At 42.5% G+C, this 18120-nt stretch overlaps 1 protein-coding gene across 2 annotated transcripts in view; it reads left to right on the forward strand.

Moving 5' to 3' along the window:
• The first annotated feature begins 663 nt into the window (after positions 1 to 663).
• Positions 664 to 18120, forward strand: part of HOPX (HOP homeobox) — a 33069-nt gene continuing 15612 nt past the window's right edge. Inside the window, exon 1 of one of the 2 annotated variants that reach the window (XM_061145885.1) lies at positions 664 to 820. The gene's annotated coding sequence lies outside the window, so the exon portion shown is untranslated. Of the gene's footprint in view, positions 821 to 4243; positions 4523 to 18120 lie in introns of those variants that run through there. The other variant, XM_061145884.1, reaches the window with a different exon arrangement.

The raw sequence follows: 18120 nt of genomic DNA on the forward strand, positions 1-18120 counted from the left end.
CACTGACTACCTGGGTCCCCACACCCACACACATACCCTCACCCTGATGGCCACACAAACCACAGAACATGCGCCCTGAGAGTGCATCTTCCCACAGCCTTGCTCACACACTGGTTATTTATTTGAGCTCTCATGGGGAATCCTGCAACTCTCAGCTAGGAATTTCATTAACAAAGGGAGAGGAGGGACAACTGGGAGGACAGTCTAGATGCAGAGGGAAAGAAATTAAAATCTCTTTCAAAGGGGACCTCACATTGTATCATCCTAGCCTGATCCTCCCTTATAACTGTTATTTGTACGTTCTGTGCCTGAAGGAAAAAAAAAACAAAAAAACTTTTCATTGATTGGGCTGTTGCCCAGGCCTTTAGTTTGTCATCCAGTCCACGGAGCTGCAAAATCAACCTCACCGAGCTTTGAAACGAGGCAACATTTAACTGGAAGTCCATTCAAAATAAGGAGCTCAGGCCAAGGGTCCAGGGTCCTGCATTTCTTCCTTTTTCTCTCAGCAGCACCTCTCTCATCCGATCTTGGTGAAGAGTTCTCCTTTGCCAAGAAAGAGATCAGGGATAAGAAGGCAGTTCCATGAGACTCTCAGAAGTCACCGCCTGAATACCAAACCTGAATAACCAGGAGAGACGGAACTCTCGGCTGTCCTCCTCCTGCCCACGCTGCAGGTTTTTCAGGTCCCTGCTTGAGCGTGCACTCACAGGCGTAAATAAACGTGCTATCCATAGCCTGCGTCAGCCAACCCGGCTATTTAAGCAGGCTGGCATCAGCTAACTCAGCATCCAAATCCAGGGCTTGCTTTTGCTGCTTCCACGTAAGTAACTTTCAGAGGTTTGCCTTTCGGGCAGAGGAATGAACTTGTGTAGAGACTGGACTGAAATGCTTTCGTGACTGTGTTTGCTAATCTGAAGGGAAAAGGCAGAGGCAAAAGGGAGAATTAAAGAGCCGGCCCCAAACAGGGAGCCAGAGAACGCTGAGGGGTGTGAGGCATCAGACGTTTGCAACCCAGCCTGGGGGTGGAGGGGGATTTGGAGCTGGGGGGAGTCTGTGATGACCTTTTGGCTAGCAGGTGAGATGTTTTTGTTTTTCTCTCCTATCTCTGAAAGACACAGTAAAAGCAGCGCTTGAAGGACTGTGCTCAATGCATATGAATGTCTATCCTTTAGAAGTCCATACTGTATTCTACATCTTAGTCTAAAATCAGAAGTAGTATGATTTAAAAATATTTTTTGACCCAAAAGGAGTAAAAATTTCCAAAAGGGGAGGTGTTTCTGGGTTGATTAGAGGTGGCTCCGCTGAGAATCTGCAATGCTGTTTGTTGTTATCTCTGGTTCTCATAATCCTTATCAGTGATAACAGTGAAAACATTGATCTTGTTTAAGATGAAAATAAATATGCTCTGGGGCGTTGCAGAAATGTAACTTTGTGATATTTGAGCACCAGGTATCTAGGCAGATTGTTAAGTGGAATAATAATTAAAAGGCACAACATACCACAAAGCTTAGGTGAGAAGATCTTAGACGAGAAATGCAAAAAAATTTCCATGAGGTAGTACTGACGGTCAACAGGGCCCTGGAGTGTGTTTAGTTCAGTAGGGTTAAGTATAACCAGAGTCCAGAAAACGAAACACAGGTACTGGGGATTGGGGGAGGAAAAAGTAGGGGGAGCAATAGTAGGGGGTTTATAATTAGACATCATATTCATAAATGCATAGGACTAGAATAAGGAATGAAGCATGATGTGAATTCCATGTGTGTGTGTTAGTAGCTCAGTCGTGTGCAACTCTGTGCAACCCTATGGACTGTAGCCCACCAGACTCCTCTGTCCATGGAATTCTCCAGGCACAAATACTGCAGTGGGTTGCCATTCCCTTCTCCAGGGGATCTTCCCGATCCAGGGATCAAACCTGGAATTCCATAGTTCCTCCTTTTGGATCAAGAGTCTGGTGCTTAAAAATCTGGGGAAATCCAAGAGCTTTTTCCATGTAGTTCCCCTACCCTCTGCCCGCAACTCTCATCTGGATGCTCGTTTTCTGGATCCCTAACAGTCCATGACCCTAAATAAAGACTCAAGTACAAGGATATAAGAAGTCAAGCAAAAAATAGTACATACTGCATGGCACAAAATGACAAAATATGCAAGCTATTCTATAGTAACAGCAAGCAGCTCAGTGGTTACCTGAGTGGTTACCTCAGACAGTTACGCAGATTAGGAGGGTTTGGGGATGATGGGTTTCACTGTCGTGATTAGGCAACCATTTCTCACTTGTGAAAACTGATCAGGTCGCACACTTTAAACGTGCAGTGTTAGAAGCCAGTTATATTCAACAAGCAAAAATTTAACAATTCACTTTTTTTTAGATAACTAAAAGCATTTCTAAGAATCTGCCTATGCAACATAATGAAAATGGAAACCGAGTATTTTGGGGAAAAATTATCTCAGTAAATAAAGTGAAGGCCCAAACCATCAGGGTTGTGGACGTTTACAGAACTGGAAGGGCCCCAGAGATCATCTGAGGCAGTGGTTGTGCACCTGGAGAAAAGTACCTGGGATTGAGCCCCACCCCAGCCTATTAAATCAGAACCCAGGAATGTGTGGTTCCAGTACTACTTTTTAAAGCTCTGCAGGTGATTCTCCTGTGCAGCTGGGGATGGGAACCAGCAAGACCCAAACCACTCATGAGATGCGTGGACAGGGCAGGGCCTGCCCTCGGCCACACAGCCCCCAGCCCCTCACCATCGTGCCCCAGGGACCAAGGAGGACAGCGGTGGGACCTCAGAGGATGGCCCCCCAGCCCCTCATCACCGTGTCCCAGGGACCAGGGAGGACAGCGGTGGGACCTCAGAGGATGGCCCCCCAGCCCCTCATCACCGTGTCCCAGGGACCAGGGAGGACAGTGATAGGACCTAAGAGGATAAGGGATCCCCAGAACACTGCTTCTGGGTCCTCAGCATCACACTTCCAACTTGAGCCAGGGAAGGGTATCCGGCGCGTTTCCCACAAATTCTTGGAACCCAGACATGTTCCCGGTGGCAGGCGGGACGAATTAGTCAGAGCCTCAAAGGTGCATTATTTAAGGATTGTGCTAACGTGTGAGAAGGGATGTTTCAAAACTAAAGCTTCCTTTTGTTTTCTACATAATATCTAGTCTAAGCCAGGGGATTATAATTATTGAAGAGAATCAGGGCGGATGCACCAGGCGCTCTGCTCTGGGGGACAGCCAAGTCGGTCTTTCAGGAGCTAGCCTGGGTTCTCAGCATTGGGATGAGTCTATTTGGCACCATGGGTCTTTTCATCATGATTCCCAGGTCAGCTCGGGCAGAAACATGAGTGGAGAGGAGTCTGTGGTTTCTGCTCTTCCTGAGGGGCCCTCACCTTGGCACCTGCGTCCATGCAGGGGAAGCTCTGGGGCTGCCCTTGCGGCCACAGAGCCTCACCTGCTCTGCCTGGGCCACCTGCCATGTTTCGGGTGGTTTCTTCCATTTCTCCTCCAAGTCCAATCATTTCTAGGGTCTCATCCCCTTAGGGCTTTGCTTACCCAGCTCTGGAAAACTAATTAAAGTTATAATGTTAATAGACAATGATTGTTTAATGAGTTATGTCCCTCCCTGGCATATTACATAGGTTCCAGCAAGATAATGCATCTGGGAGTTCTTTGAATATAATTACCATTGGGAGTAATCAGCAGAATCAAAGTTTTAGGCAAAATGTGCTATGCGGGAGACCTGAGTTTGATCCCTGGGTTAGGAAGATCCCCTGGGGAAGGGAATGGCAACCCGTTCCAGTATTCTTGCCTGGGAAATCCCATGGACAGAGGAGCCTGCCGAGCTACAGTCCATGGGGTCGCAAAAGAGTTGGACACGACTTGGCAACTAAACCATCACCATCACCATAATCCCTATTACTCAGAATCCCAGGCAACTTGCTGGGGGAAATTATACCAAGATTGGGAGTTTTCAATAGAAGTCCTGCAGTCCCTTCCCCTATGGACCTTCTGACATATTGTGGGCCCTAAGAGATTTCTTTTTCTGAATGAGTCTATTCTTTGTTAAATGCATTCGTCCTCCTCAGAGACGGCTGCCTTTCATTTATCTTTCTGAGAAATGGAAAGTCACCACCAGGTCACTACAGTAGAGATTAAGAAGTCAATAAATTCTGCTCCCAGGGTTCTATAAATGCTACCTGCTTCCTTCTCAGGGCAGAAGGCTGGCCCTGGCAGAGCAACGTGCCCAGGCTTGGTGACGGGGGGCCTCCTCCCTTGGGGACCCAGTGCGGCAGCCTGGGTCCAGGTGTCCCCTTAGTTCCTGTCACTGACAGACTTTCTTCCATTTGGAAAGCTCGCTGCTGCCGCTCTTGTTGGCAAGTGGCAGCTCTACTAGGTAGGGCCAGCTTCTGAAGAGGGGTGTGGTTGGGGTGTTCTGAACCTCTCTCTGGGGAAGCAGAATCTGCCGGATATAGGAGCCACACGGCACAGAGTCCCGACTGGTGAGAACAGCCGTGAGCGTGGAGGGGAAAGGTGAGCATCGTCCTGGGCCCCTGGGGACCAGGAGACCGCAGACCCAAGCTCTTGGGAAAGGATTAGACCGTTGCCACCAGGGTAGCATGGTTTAATGCTGCTGATGAAGCCAAATGTTTCTTCTAATCTTACCATGCAGAGTTTTACAAAACAGGTTTGCACCACTGATGAAATAGGGTTGTAAAACAATGACAGAATTTCTACCTTCTTGGGATGACATGTCTGAATATTTTCCCTTGATCTTTATTTCTAAATTCTCTCAGTGTGGAACGGCTTACTTTTCTTGGATACACACATATATTTTAAGGCCGTGTCGTGATCTGTCACCCAGGTCAGGTTTTGGATTTTGTTGACGGCTTCCTCCAACTTGAAAAAGCCAAGTGAACAGGGCTATGCCATGGTGAAATTGTTGGAGGGCTGGCCTGTGGCCCGGAGTGGTTTATGAAGTACTAACCTGCCTGTTAAAAACCAACACCTCAGGAGGGGCTCCGTGCTTCCACGCAGGGGGCACAGGTTCAATCCCTGGTCAGGAACGAAGACCCTGCATTCCATGTGGTGCCGCGCCCTCCACCCCCCAGAAAAACCCAGTAACTGAGGATCCCAAGGCAGCCCCTGGACCACACCCATCCCGTCCACCGGCCTTGGGCGTGGAGAACAGGCTGGAGGCTGTGAAGGAAAGGGCCTGTCCCAGGCGGGGGTTGCCCGCATCTGCCCTCTTCCTGGCCCGGCTCCTATAGCCTTCCCTGCCTGCCGGGGACCTTGATGTGGCTTTAGGGTTTCAGTGCTGTTGATTCTGAACACAGGCAGGGTCTGGGGTGTACGCGTGCCTGACCAGGCGGGTGCAGATCAGGCTGTCCTTTTTCATGGCTGGGCAAGTGCCTTGATCTTTAGGTGATACAGTGAACACTCCTCCACAGATCTCCAGGGTAGACAGGTCCTCGCAGTGCAGACAGCCTAGCCTGGGAAGCAGAGCAGGAGTCTGGTGGTCAGGAACCAGTCATATTTTCAGCTCTGCTTCAGCTATCATGGAATTTTAAAGCGGGAGGGAAAAGCCTGAAACATCAGTTGTTCTAGTGGATTACTACTACTGTCTCCTTTCATTCTCAAAAATACCTGACCTTGAGCAATATACTATTTGGTCACCTGTGACTACAGTATATGAAGGTACAAGAGAGTAGGGTGAGTTGCCCTGTATCTTGGGTTAGATGGAGGCTGAGCTGACTGTGAACCCAGGCCTCCCCATTCCTCGTTCTGGCCTCTCTGCCAAGTCACTCCCCAATGATTCAGGTTGCCTGTGGGAAGCATTGTATTCGTCCTGCCTGGCCAGAGAGCTGGTTTATTTATACTGGCGCACCAAAAAGAAGTTCAAAATGAATGCTAGGGGTTCAAGGAAACTTGTGATCAACAAATCACAGTCAAGTTACTCTGATATTTGCTTTAGGCTCTTCTTAGCGCATGGCCATGTTTAGGACATGATAGAAGCTCTTTTGAAAGTAGAGAAGTTGAGCTTCTCAGGTGGTACTAGTGATAAAGAACCCTCCTGCCAATGCAGGAGACTTAAGAGACTTAGTTTCAGTCCCTGGGCTGGGAAGATCCCCTGAAGAAGGGCAAGTCAACCCACTGCAGTATTCTTGCCTGGAGAATCCCATGGACAGAGGAGCCTGGAGGGCTACAGTCCACAAGATTGCAAAGAGTTGGACACAACCGAAGAGGCTTAGCATGCACATTACTTTTACCCATCCTCATATAATTTCTTGTAATTTACTTCTGGTGGTTTTGATAAAAAGTGCTCAAACATAAAAATCCAGTCGGATCATTCATGAATGAACTATTCTATCTTTATATGTTAAAACAAAAACAAAGTCACATACAACGTAAAGCAGACACTGATCCCTTCTAATCTCTTCATGTACACTGGGCAGGAAACTGATGTCGGTCATTCCAGCTATTAGATCTAGATGGATCATGAAGGAAGCTTCCTGTAATTCTTAAAGGGCATGACAGATCTGTTTAGATAGTCTAGTTTTTGTTGATGTACTTTTGTTTCCTTCCTGTGTGCTTGCTCCCTGAGGAAATTTACATAAACGATTTCCCCTAGTGCTTATATTCCCTCCCTCCTTTCCAAATTTCTAGTCTACTGGTCCAGGAGTGAAATCTGTTTTTAAAAAATCTTTAATTCAACAATTTATGCCTGGAAGTGTCTATCACTTTATCATGTGTTCTTCACACTCTTTGTGACTAGTAGAATAGCATACTTTGGAGCTGACTAGAACTGAGGTTTATGAAGCATGTGCAAAGAAAGAGGAAGGTCTTCTCCTGCCTTCATTAGCCTGGTACCCAGTTCAGGATTCCACAGTTTAAAAGGAAAGAGTCTTTCAAACTAGCTCAAAAGAAATAAGTCTATGAGGAGTGGCAAAAGGCCCTATGCTGTTTAAACTGGGTGAGAGGAGGCTAGAGGGTCATTTGATGATGGTACTGAAGAGCATGAGGTACATGGACATGGAAGTCAATGGCCAGCTACTCACCTTACCCTTCAGGGAGAAAAGTCAGCCCAGGAGGGCTGCGGCATGAAGGGTATGAGGTAAGCTGTGAAATATTCCCTCGTTAGGCAGCAAATACATTGGAAAGAATCATACAGGCAAGCTCTGAAAGATGGGGCAGTCCAACAATATTTTCGTCTTTGAAGTCTTTTTTTTTTGTCTTTAGGCTCATGTCAAATTAACATATTCCTTAATTCATAGTACATACAAGACTCTTCTTAGGTTTTATATCTCATTCTATTTCTTTTGCTCTCCCAGTTTCCCTCTTTCTTGCTCTCTCTTTTAACTCAACACCACATTTTTATGGTCTACCTATGTTGCCAATTATATTTCTAATACTTCCAATATGTTATTTCTAACTCCATTTTAATAGTCTGCTACTTAATCCATTGGTTTATCTAATCCTCTAGTTTTAGACATTTCTTCTGCCTACAGTTCTCACAAATGTTGCTATAATGAATACCCTCACAGGTATATTCAACCACTGTTTAGATCTGGTTGGTGGAAGACAGGGGAATGGAGTGGAGTGGGCTAGATGGCCTGTGTTTTCTCTAAGCAATATGGAATATTGAATCGCCCATACGAAATGGAGATGCCTGATATTGTAAGTTCTAGTCTAGTATTTCACGGAGAAGGAAATGGCAACCCACTCCAGTACTCTTGCCTGGAGACTCCTGTGGATGGAGGAGCCTGGTGGGCTGCTGTCCATGGGGTCGCACAGAGTCGGACTCGACTGAAGTGACTTGGCATGCATGCATGAATTGGAGAAGGAAATGGCAACCCACTCCAGTGTTCTTGCCTGGGGAATCCCAGGGATGGAGGAGCCTGGTGGGCTGCCATCTATGGGGTCGCACAGAGTTGGACACAACTGAAGCGACTTAGCAGCAGCAGCACTCTAGTATTTCAAACATTTAGAAGTTTCCCTAAGTTTCTTTTACAAGACTTTAAAAACTGATTGAAATAATTTTCTAGAATTTAAAGAGCATGATCTTCAGCAATCACTCCTTCTCAATGTTATTTTCTTAAACCTGAGTTGGCAGTTTTAGAAGCATTTCATTTCTTTGTATTGCTGACTGATTACTGGACAAACCAAATGAAATATTTTAAGAAATCTTATTAGGAATAAATCAGAGTGAAGTTTCTATGGTGTTTTGCTACATTAATGATCGCAAAACCTGATGTTATCAGTTGCCCAACATTGTATCCTGAACCACTGAAAGCTGGATTAGAACCTTAACAATGGTATCTTATATCTATACCATGTTTATAATTTATAGTGATATTCATAAACTTAATCTGTCTCACTGAATCCTACAACAACCCTGTAAGACAGGTGGAGTAGGATTATAGCTTCAATTATAGATGAAGAAATGGAGGTTCAAAACAATTAAGTGAGTTGTCCAAAGTCACTTGGAGACTTAAGTGCTACTGTTGGAAGGAGCATGCAGGTCTTCTGATGCTCCATCCAGGCTCTTTCTGCAAAATTATATCTGATGCTCAGAGAAAAGATCTACTGCAGGTTCAGAGCTAGCTTTCTGGTGTATCTGTCCTTTCCAATTATTTTGGAATTGTGATGTTAATTGTGATGTTAATGGTTAGGCTAGAGCTGCACGCCCTCTGTTTGTCCCATTAGCTGAACACCTGTTCATAAAAACCACTCAATGGGGGGAAAAAATAAGGCCCATATAACTAAGTATCATGGCAACAAGCAGCATGCATGGTTGGACTTTGGCATAATTTGGAGCTCTACAAAGAAACCAGGTGCGTGTCATTTTATCCATTACTTAAAGTACAGTCATAAAATAAGAATGGTAGTTGGACCATAAAAAATAATAATTGATTCAAGTGTATTTGTGCAAAGAGATAATTCCATTCTATCAAAGAACCTTTCCAGCAAATGCACAAACAACCTGAGGAAGTTACGCCTGCTTGCCCTGGGCAGGTTTCAACAGCCTATGAGCCAGCAGCCAGAACATCTACTGATCATGCGTGTGTAGTCCCATGAAGATGCCCAACTACTGTTCCTTACTAGGTAATTAGGACTCAGGCAAAAATACTATATAACCCAGAATACATTTTGAAAAACAATAAATCATGATGACATGTCACCAGAATTACAAATGAACAGTCCTCTTCAGAGTCAGGCACAGGAGCGAGATTATTTTCAGAAGGAAACTAATTTTTTAACATTCTAAAGTGACAGAATGGCCACAGAGAAATATGACAATTCTACTTTATTCTCAATTATCTATGCATGGTTTAGAGGGACCAAATTTTTAAAATACCAGACTGATTTCCATCATCAGCATTTAAAGTTTATGTTTATTTTTTAGTTGGCTGTGCTAGGTCTTGTGAGGGATCATAGTTACAGCATGGGGAATCTAGTTCTGTGACCAGGGATGGAACCCAGACCCCTTGCATTGGGAGGGCAGAGTCTTAACCACTGGAAGTGGGGAAGTCCCCACTTTTAAGTTTTTGAGCATCCTTCCTTTTCTATGCAACAAACACATGCACCTCAATACTGACTTAATATAATTAATGTTCTAAATAAAACATAATTAGGAAGCTTAATGGGTGACACAAAAACTAATATTAAAAATATACTCTAAAACATAAAAAGAATGTTAATCTGCCCTTTTGATTTATTTGTGCCATTTTTCTTCTCCACAAACTTCAGAAAGTTGATCTTTTGTTACTTGATTCTAAGTTTAGTAGTGCAAATTTCTCTTTATGGTTGTGATCCAGTGAAATTATTGAATATCATGCTCATGAAGCAACTTAGAAAGCTGTAAAATAACATACACATTTCCAAGAGTGTTATGATTATTTCTTCAGCCAGAAAAAGTAAAGTTATTGGGTCAGATGACCTCTGAGATCGTTTTTCTTTTTAAATTCTGGTGATGAGAATGGCCTGAGTTTTGAATTTTCATGTTATTCTTCCTCAGCAGTTTAATGATGTCACGGGTCTGAGAAAGGGGAGTACAGTGTCCCTCTAGGCCACGTCCATGATCTACTCAACACTTTGTACCTAGTTTCTACTTCAAAGGACATCCAAGGGACCCAAGAAACATTTTGAGCCACGGTGCTTTTTTAATATTCAGTCTATCTGTTAAATTAACATGGTCATATAATTTGTCTTCACTTGAGTGATGACATTTAAGTGTAAAAAGGATACCTGAATAATTACATCAGAGTAATAGGCATATATCAAAAATATCCAGGCAAACCTGGATGTCTAATCCCCTCATTACATGTAAAATGTTAAATTTCTCACTTTGGTGTGGAATAGTAAAAATTCTCCTTTGAATTTAGGAATCTGAGCTACTATTATGTATTAGCAAGATGTAGGCCTTATTAGGATCTTGAGGACAGACCACATATGCCCACCCAAAGTATTGAATAGGAGGCTGCTTTTTGCTCTCACGAAAGCATACTGTTGCAGCTCTATGGTTAAAAGGTAAGAGGGTACACTATAGCTTCAAATTTCCTAACTTTCCTCTTTATTTCAGTTTGAATACACAGAATAGAATTTATCTCGCAGAGTGAATAATGCTTGGGCTTCTGCCTGCTTTGGGTGTTGTTAGCAGAGTTGTAATAGAGCTTAGTAAGTGTGAATACATGTTGCATATCAAACAGAGATTGGTCATATGATCAAACATAAATAACATGAAATGGCTTGTACTAGAGATTTCCATGATACAGAGCCAAGCCTTTTCAAACCAGATAACACAGGAGGCATGAGACTTGTGCAGAAAACTGAATCATCAAACCTTCTCTTTGAAAAATGTCTGATGCTCTAACACATGAAGAAATTAGACTTCTATTATGGTATTTCTAAAGAAAACCATTAAACACCCAGAGTAAATAGGCAGGAAGGGAAGTTTTTATTCATATTTTACAGAGACGAGAACTAAATTTCAAATAAGTTAAAAAAAAAAATCCCCAAACCAAAAAAACCAAACCTCAGCCAAGGTAATGTAACTATTAAGTAGAGGTGTTAAAGTTGAAATCAGCTCTGACTTCTTGCTCAGTGATCTTTCCATTATTCCATACCAGTTTAGTATTTTCACTCATTCATGAGGATTTAACATGTATCTCCTACATATAATTCATCTGTTAAAGAAACACAAACATTCCCTCTTTAACTAAAGCTACATACTCGAAAGAACTTTATTTCTGCTTCTCTTTCCCTTCCCACCTACAAAGAGCTCTGGCCAGCAACTAAACTGTTCTTGTCTGACAGCACCACTTAGGGACTGGCTAAGGAAATGTGAGGCACAAAATCTTTTCTACCCCCTTCTTCCTTGTGTCTTGGGCAAAAGGATAAGGAGGAGAGGACCATGCAACATAACCTCTGTCTTTTTCTTTACCATTCACATCATTAATTGTATGCCAGATGACCTACTTTTCACATCAGTCCTTCTCAATATTCCCCTTTTCTTCTTCTTCCTCTTTCCCCCTCCTTAGTTCATCTAGGACACACAGACAAAATGTAGCTCTAATTACTATGCCTTCATATCAAGACAAAGAAAAGCCATAATTTTTGAGTGAAAATAAAGTTGAATCAACATGCGTTTGATCATAAGCCTTCACTGCACACTCAACAAAGTGTCAGGGACTATTCTGCATACTTCACATGCATCAAAGTTGTGCTATAAGCCTCTAATATTCTCAAAACTTTCCCTGCCAAACCCCTTTCATATCTGCACCAAAACCTCATCTCTCTAAGTCAAATTTTAATTAACACTCCTTTTTTTTTTCCTTTCTTTTTTTTTTTTTTGCTTCTTTTTTTTTTTTTATTAGTTGGAGGCTAATTACTTCACAACATTTCAGTGGGTTTTGTCATACATTGATATGAATCAGCCATAGATTTACACGTATTCCCCATCCCGATCCCCCCTCCCACCTCCCTCTCCACCCGATTCCTCTGGGTCTTCCCAGTGCACCAGGCCCGAGCACTTGTCTCATGCATCCCACCTGGGCTGGTGATCTGTTTCACCATAGATAGTATACATGCTGTTCTTTTGAAATATCCCACCCTCACATTCTCCCACAGAGTTCAAAAGTCTGTTCTGTATTTCTGTGTCTCTTTTTCTGTTTTGCATATAGGGTTATCGTTACCATCTTTCTAAATTCCATATATATGTGTTAGTATGCTGTAATGTTCTTTATCTTTCTGGCTTACTTCACTCTGTATAAGGGGCTCCAGTTTCATCCATCTCATTAGGACTGGTTCAAATGAATTCTTTTTAACGGCTGAGTAATATTCCATGGTGTATATGTACCACAGCTTCCTTATCCATTCATCTGCTGATGGGCATCTAGGTTGCTTCCATGTCCTGGCTATTATAAACAGTGCTGCGATGAACATTGGGGTGCACGTGTCTCTTTCAGACCTGGTTTCCTCAGTGTGTATGCCCAGAAGTGGGATTGCTGGGTCATATGGCAGTTCTATTTCCAGTTTTTTAAGAAATCTCCACACTGTTTTCCATAGCGGCTGTACTAGTTTGCATTCCCACCGACAGTGTAAGAGGGTTCCCTTTTCTCCACACCCTCTCCAGCATTTATTGCTTGTAGACTTTTGGATAGCAGCCATCCTGACTGGCGTTAACACTCCTTTTTTTAAGCATTGCTTTCAAAATAAAGAAATGATTTCTTATTAAATTTCACTAGGATAATTCATCAGGATTATTTTCTATTCTTTTCTAGTTATGAATTATATAGCATTTCAGTTACACTCCCTTTTGTGGGTTAGCCTGGGATTCTATCTACTATCATTATAATACTATAGTTTATAGTATTATTTCTAGAGAAAAATTTCTGAATTCATAACAATCATAGTGGAAGTAAACCTTTGAAAAGCAACCTGCTTACAAAATGGAGATCTCCTCTAAGAAGATTGTGGAAATGGGATTGCCCTCTTTCATTTGCCAATTTCTTTCCAAGGAGGTACACTGAGTGCTCCACTTATTTCACAAAAGGAGTCTAAGGTTTTATTATTGATTTTCACTGTTTTCCCATGTTTCCATATACAAATCTTTGGATTAGAACATGAGTTGGGCTATCAGTGAAAAGAACTCAGTGTTCAGGCAAAGAATTTTGTGTCCAGAGTTAATTAATGATTAATTCACTGCTGGAAGTCATTCACTTCCAACAGTTTTTCATATCTTGCTATTTTCTGTAAATGGCTATAGAAGGTCTGGACTGCTGAAGGATTTGTTCCAACAATAGTCTTAGGAGGTTCCTTAATCAAGTCAACAAAACTGTGTTCATGTAAGGGTTAAAAATAGCAGCAATACTCATTAAGATCCAGCTGATCTGGTTGGAGCCAACCCATCTGACCCATTCTGTCAGATGCTGTAACTCTTTCTCATTTGTATACTGTCTTATTCATATAATGTCATCTTTCAATTACATCTGTACCAATTAAAGAAGAGCATGTGGGGCGGGGGGGAGCGTGGAAAGCTAGCCTGACTGGTGGTGCTGCTGGTATTAACTGAAATCACAACTAATCCATTTAGCTGGGTCAGAGTCATGTCTGGTCACCAGGGTTGAGAAGCGTGTCACACGGAGGAAGGTCTACTCTCAGACCAGCCCCACCCCACGGAAGCAGGAGCAGACAGGGGACACAGCCTCACTCCTCCCCGGAGCACCAGTCAGCGTGACTGCCCGCTTCCCGCAATCACCTGTCAAGGCGCTTCTATCTACCTGGCTGCTTGTACACAGAGGAAAGGCAGTGTAGTGGTTAAAAACATGGATGCAGAAATCACACTTTCTGCGTTTTAATGCCTGCTCTGTCACTCACTTGGAGAAAGTTATACACATCTCCTTGGGGGAAGTGTATAATTTCCATCAGTTTACACATGTATTAAGTGGAGACAATAAGAGTGTCTATCACATAGTATTATTGTTCTTCTAACAAGTAAATGAGTCAATATGTCTAAGACATTTAGGACTGTGCCTGGCACGTAATAATTACTCAATACATATGTTGTTGTGAGGTTTCTGTATCTGATTCGAAAATAGGAATCAGCTCTGTGTTGTTTGAGGCAGTGAGAACCAAAAGGCATTATTAGGAGGCTAGAATGCTAATTTTTCCAGTGTTATGTTTTGGTTTTAAACATGGCAGGTCCTGATTGTTGAAAACATAGAGCACTGTCTTCCTAACTTTTATCCTAAATCAAGTCATGCCATATGACATTGGCTACATTCAGTTCAAAAGACACACGATGAGCACCTATTAAGTGGTAGACACGCCTAATGAATGCTGGAGAGATGGAAATGTGTAAGAGATGACATAAACACCAAGGAAAGCCTATAATTTGGTGGGGAAGACAAGCCCATGAACAAATTATTTCAAAACGACTTCAAGTTGGTCATTATTCTCATAGGCTAAGACAGACTCAAAAACTCTACTCACCAATTCATAGAATAATTGTTCCTGCTTATTAACTTCCTCACTACTCAACTTCTGTCCTAGTAATGCTTTCTCATTAGTAGATGAAAGTATAAGTTAGGGAGTGGTGGTGAGGAATGAGCAAAGAAACTAATATTTATGGAAAATATCAACAGCTAAGTTCAAATCAATATACAATGTGTAGAACTGCTAATGAGAAAACCTGCCACCCCCATCTGGTTAGTATTGAGAAGTTCCATCTAGGAATATCTCTTAAGGTGGAGCAATATATACAGCATTTGATTTTTTTTTAAAAAGGTTCTGATTTCAACCATTGTGCATTACCATTCCAGAAAGATAAAAAAGGGATTGAAACTCAGAAAGAGTAAAACTTAGGATTCTTATCAGTTTGCTACCCAGAAGATGCCCTACTGAACTAAGGTTTTTAAAAAACAAGGACTGGGGCTTCCTAGGTGGTGCTAGAGGTCAAGAACCCTCCTGCCAATGCGGGAGACACAAGAGACATGGCTTCTATCCTGGGTCAGGGAAGACCCCCTGGAGGAGGGGATGACAACCCACTGCAGTATTCTTACCTGGGAAATCCCATGGACAGAGGAGCCTGGCGGGCTACAGTCCATGGGGTGGCAAAGAGTCGGACACGACTGAAGTGACTTAGCATGAAGACACGCATAAGGATTTCCCTGGTTGTTCAGTGGGTGGGACTCTGCACTCCCAAAGCAGAGGGCCTGGGTTCCATCCCTAGTCAGGGAATTAGATCCCACATGCTGCAACTAAAATCCCACATGCCACAAGGAAGACCCGGCACAGCCAAATAAGTTAGTTACTTTAAAAAAATAGTATTTTCCATAAGCAAGCACTTTACAGTTTAGAAACACTTTCCTTACAACGATATCATATGAACTTTACAACAGAGCTGTGAACTAGACTCAGGTGTGCATTATTCTACCCCTTCTTTCCATGAAAGAAAAATGCAGGCTCAGCAAAGTGATATTTCAAATGATTAATGCCCAAGATTTCTAGTTGTTTGACCATTTGACTACATTAACTCAAGTTTCAGTTTGCTTTTAATTCTGCTGGGTTTCCTGAAATAGAGGAGCTTCTAAGGCAAGAGGAAAGCAAGTCTAAAGAGGAGGACCTGGAAAGTACTAAGCCGAATTAGCAAATACCCAGAACCCAAATAAAAGTGTATATAGGATATACAGAACTTAAAATAAAGCAAGGCAGCATTTCATATTTTTAAGTCTTGGCTTAACTCCTAAGAGATACACAACCCCAGAACAGGGCTGAAACATTGAAAACTAAATCTGATGATACCTTCGCCTAACAAAACTTTGAGAAATGAGAGGTACTTGGGATGGTAGCATTGCTGGTGACCAGTTGGAATGAATGCATTCAAGCACTCAGCCTTCCTGCCCCAGGGAGTCAAGTGCAGCATGTTTTGGGAGAATAAAGCGTGCTTGTCATTGTGAGCTGGCAGATGGTTCCATGTGTGCCCATAGCTCTTACACTGGATCAGAATTTAAGAGTTCAGATCTTCCCAGAAAAACTTGAATGTTTCCCCAAAATGTACTTCAAAGTGTGGAGTCAGAACAAAAATTGAAAGGGGGTGACTTCATTCTCTCTGTTGCCTTGGTGTAGATACTAGGGCTTTCCCAGGAGAGGTGAGGAATTCTGCGAGGGTTGGGCTGTGGCCGCCACTAAGGGAATGAGACTGGAGAGACCAGTCAGTCAGAAATGGCCTGGCTGCCCCAGTTCCAGTTCTTCACTAAAGGGAAAGGCCATGACTATTACTGGAGCTCAAAGAGCCAAGTAGGTGATTTAATCATATCTTAGAATTTTTGTGACATCAAAAGAGTGTAAGGAGACTGCATTTTGGAAGTAGGCATCAATCTTGCTCATGACATCAACAGCTGACATTACAGCTGTGGCCAGAATAAAAAGGAGAATTCTGAGTCTTCCTCTGACACTGTAGATAAGTTAGTTGACGTTTCTTGACCACAAAGTGAAGTCGCTCAGTCGTGTCCGACTCTTTGCGACCCCATGGACAGTAGCCTGCACCAGGCTCCTCTGTCCATGGGATTTTCTAGGCAAGAGTACTGGAGTGGGTTGCCATTTCCTTCTCCATTTTGACCACAAAACAGGACCACTTCCATTCTGATTTCTAAGAGAGGATTGTGAGCAAGACTGAAAGAACTAATAGGAACCCGTTTTTAAACTGGAAGGCAGTACTCCCATGATCATGGTATTGCAGGTCAAACACTGAGCACATTAGTTGATCTCACATGTTTATATCCTATTTTAAGCCCACAGCCAAATAATCTCTTTTATTCTTCCTTCCTATCCCTACCTCCTTTCTTCTTCCTTATTCAGTCGTTTTAAGTCCATCTCTGTTGTGTTGATCTGGAGACTTTGATATTTGCTTTAAGGGTGCGGTAACAATAAACTGACACGGCTAACACATTTTTTAAGTTGCAGAGTCAAGTCCTGACTCCCAGGAGCTCTGTAGAAGGAAAGATAGAAACATTTTTAGCATTATACAGACAAAAGGTCTGCTGTAATTAGTTTTCCATCCATCTTTCGTATTGTTCTTGGTGACCAGTGGAAATAACGAGCTAGCCTGAAGACAGTCTAAACTCTCCAAAAATACCTCACATCTCCTTCTGGGCTCCAGCAGGAAACACTCTTTTTACACACTACATAGTGAACGTATGGAAACTTATCGCATCAAGAAGTTAAGCAGGATGGAAACATAAACAGCTTCAAGAAGGTTTAGATAGTGTTCATGGACAAAAAAAAAAACCTAACCATTTTGGAAAAAAATTAAAAAGTTTGACAATACAAGTGCTGATGAGAATGTAGAGCAAAGGAAATGGTGTCCACTGCTGGTAGCAGCACAGTTTTTCTTTTTCTTTTATTTGCAGTTTTTTAAAACTAATCTTTAGTGGAGTATTGTTGCTTTACAATGTTGTTAGTTTCTACCGTACAGCAAAGAGAGTCAGCGATACATATATATCCCCGCTTTGGTTTGGATTTTCTTCCCATTTAGGCCACCAGAGAGCACTGAGTCCCCTGTGCTATATTAGCTGCCTGTGCTATATTAGCTATATCAGCTCCCTGTGCTATATTAGTTATGTTAGCCCCCTGTACTATACTAGTTATGTTAGCCCCCTGTACTATATTAGTTATCTTAGTCCCCTGTACTATATTAGTTATCTTAGCCCCCTGCACTATATTAGTTATGTTAGCCCCCTGTACTATATTAGTTATGTGAGCCCCCTGTACTATATTAGTTATATGAGCCCCCTGTACTATATTAGCTATATGAGCCCCCTATGCTATATGAGCCCCCTATGCTATATTAGCTATATTAGCCCCCTGTGCTATATTAGTTATATTAGCCCCCTGTGCTATATTAGCTATATTAGCCCCCTGTGCTATATTAGTTATATTAGCCCCCTGTGCTATATTAGTTATATTAGCCCCCTGTACTATATTAGTTATGTTAGCCCCCTGTACTATATTAGCTATATGAGCCCCCTATGCTATATGAGCCCCCTATTCTATATTAGTTATCTTAGCCCCCTGTACTATATTAGTTATCTTAGCCCCCTGTACTATATTAGTTATGTTAGCCCCCTGTA

This window comes from Dama dama, chromosome 6 (genome assembly GCF_033118175.1).
Source record: "Dama dama isolate Ldn47 chromosome 6, ASM3311817v1, whole genome shotgun sequence".
NCBI lineage: Eukaryota > Metazoa > Chordata > Mammalia > Artiodactyla > Cervidae > Dama > Dama dama.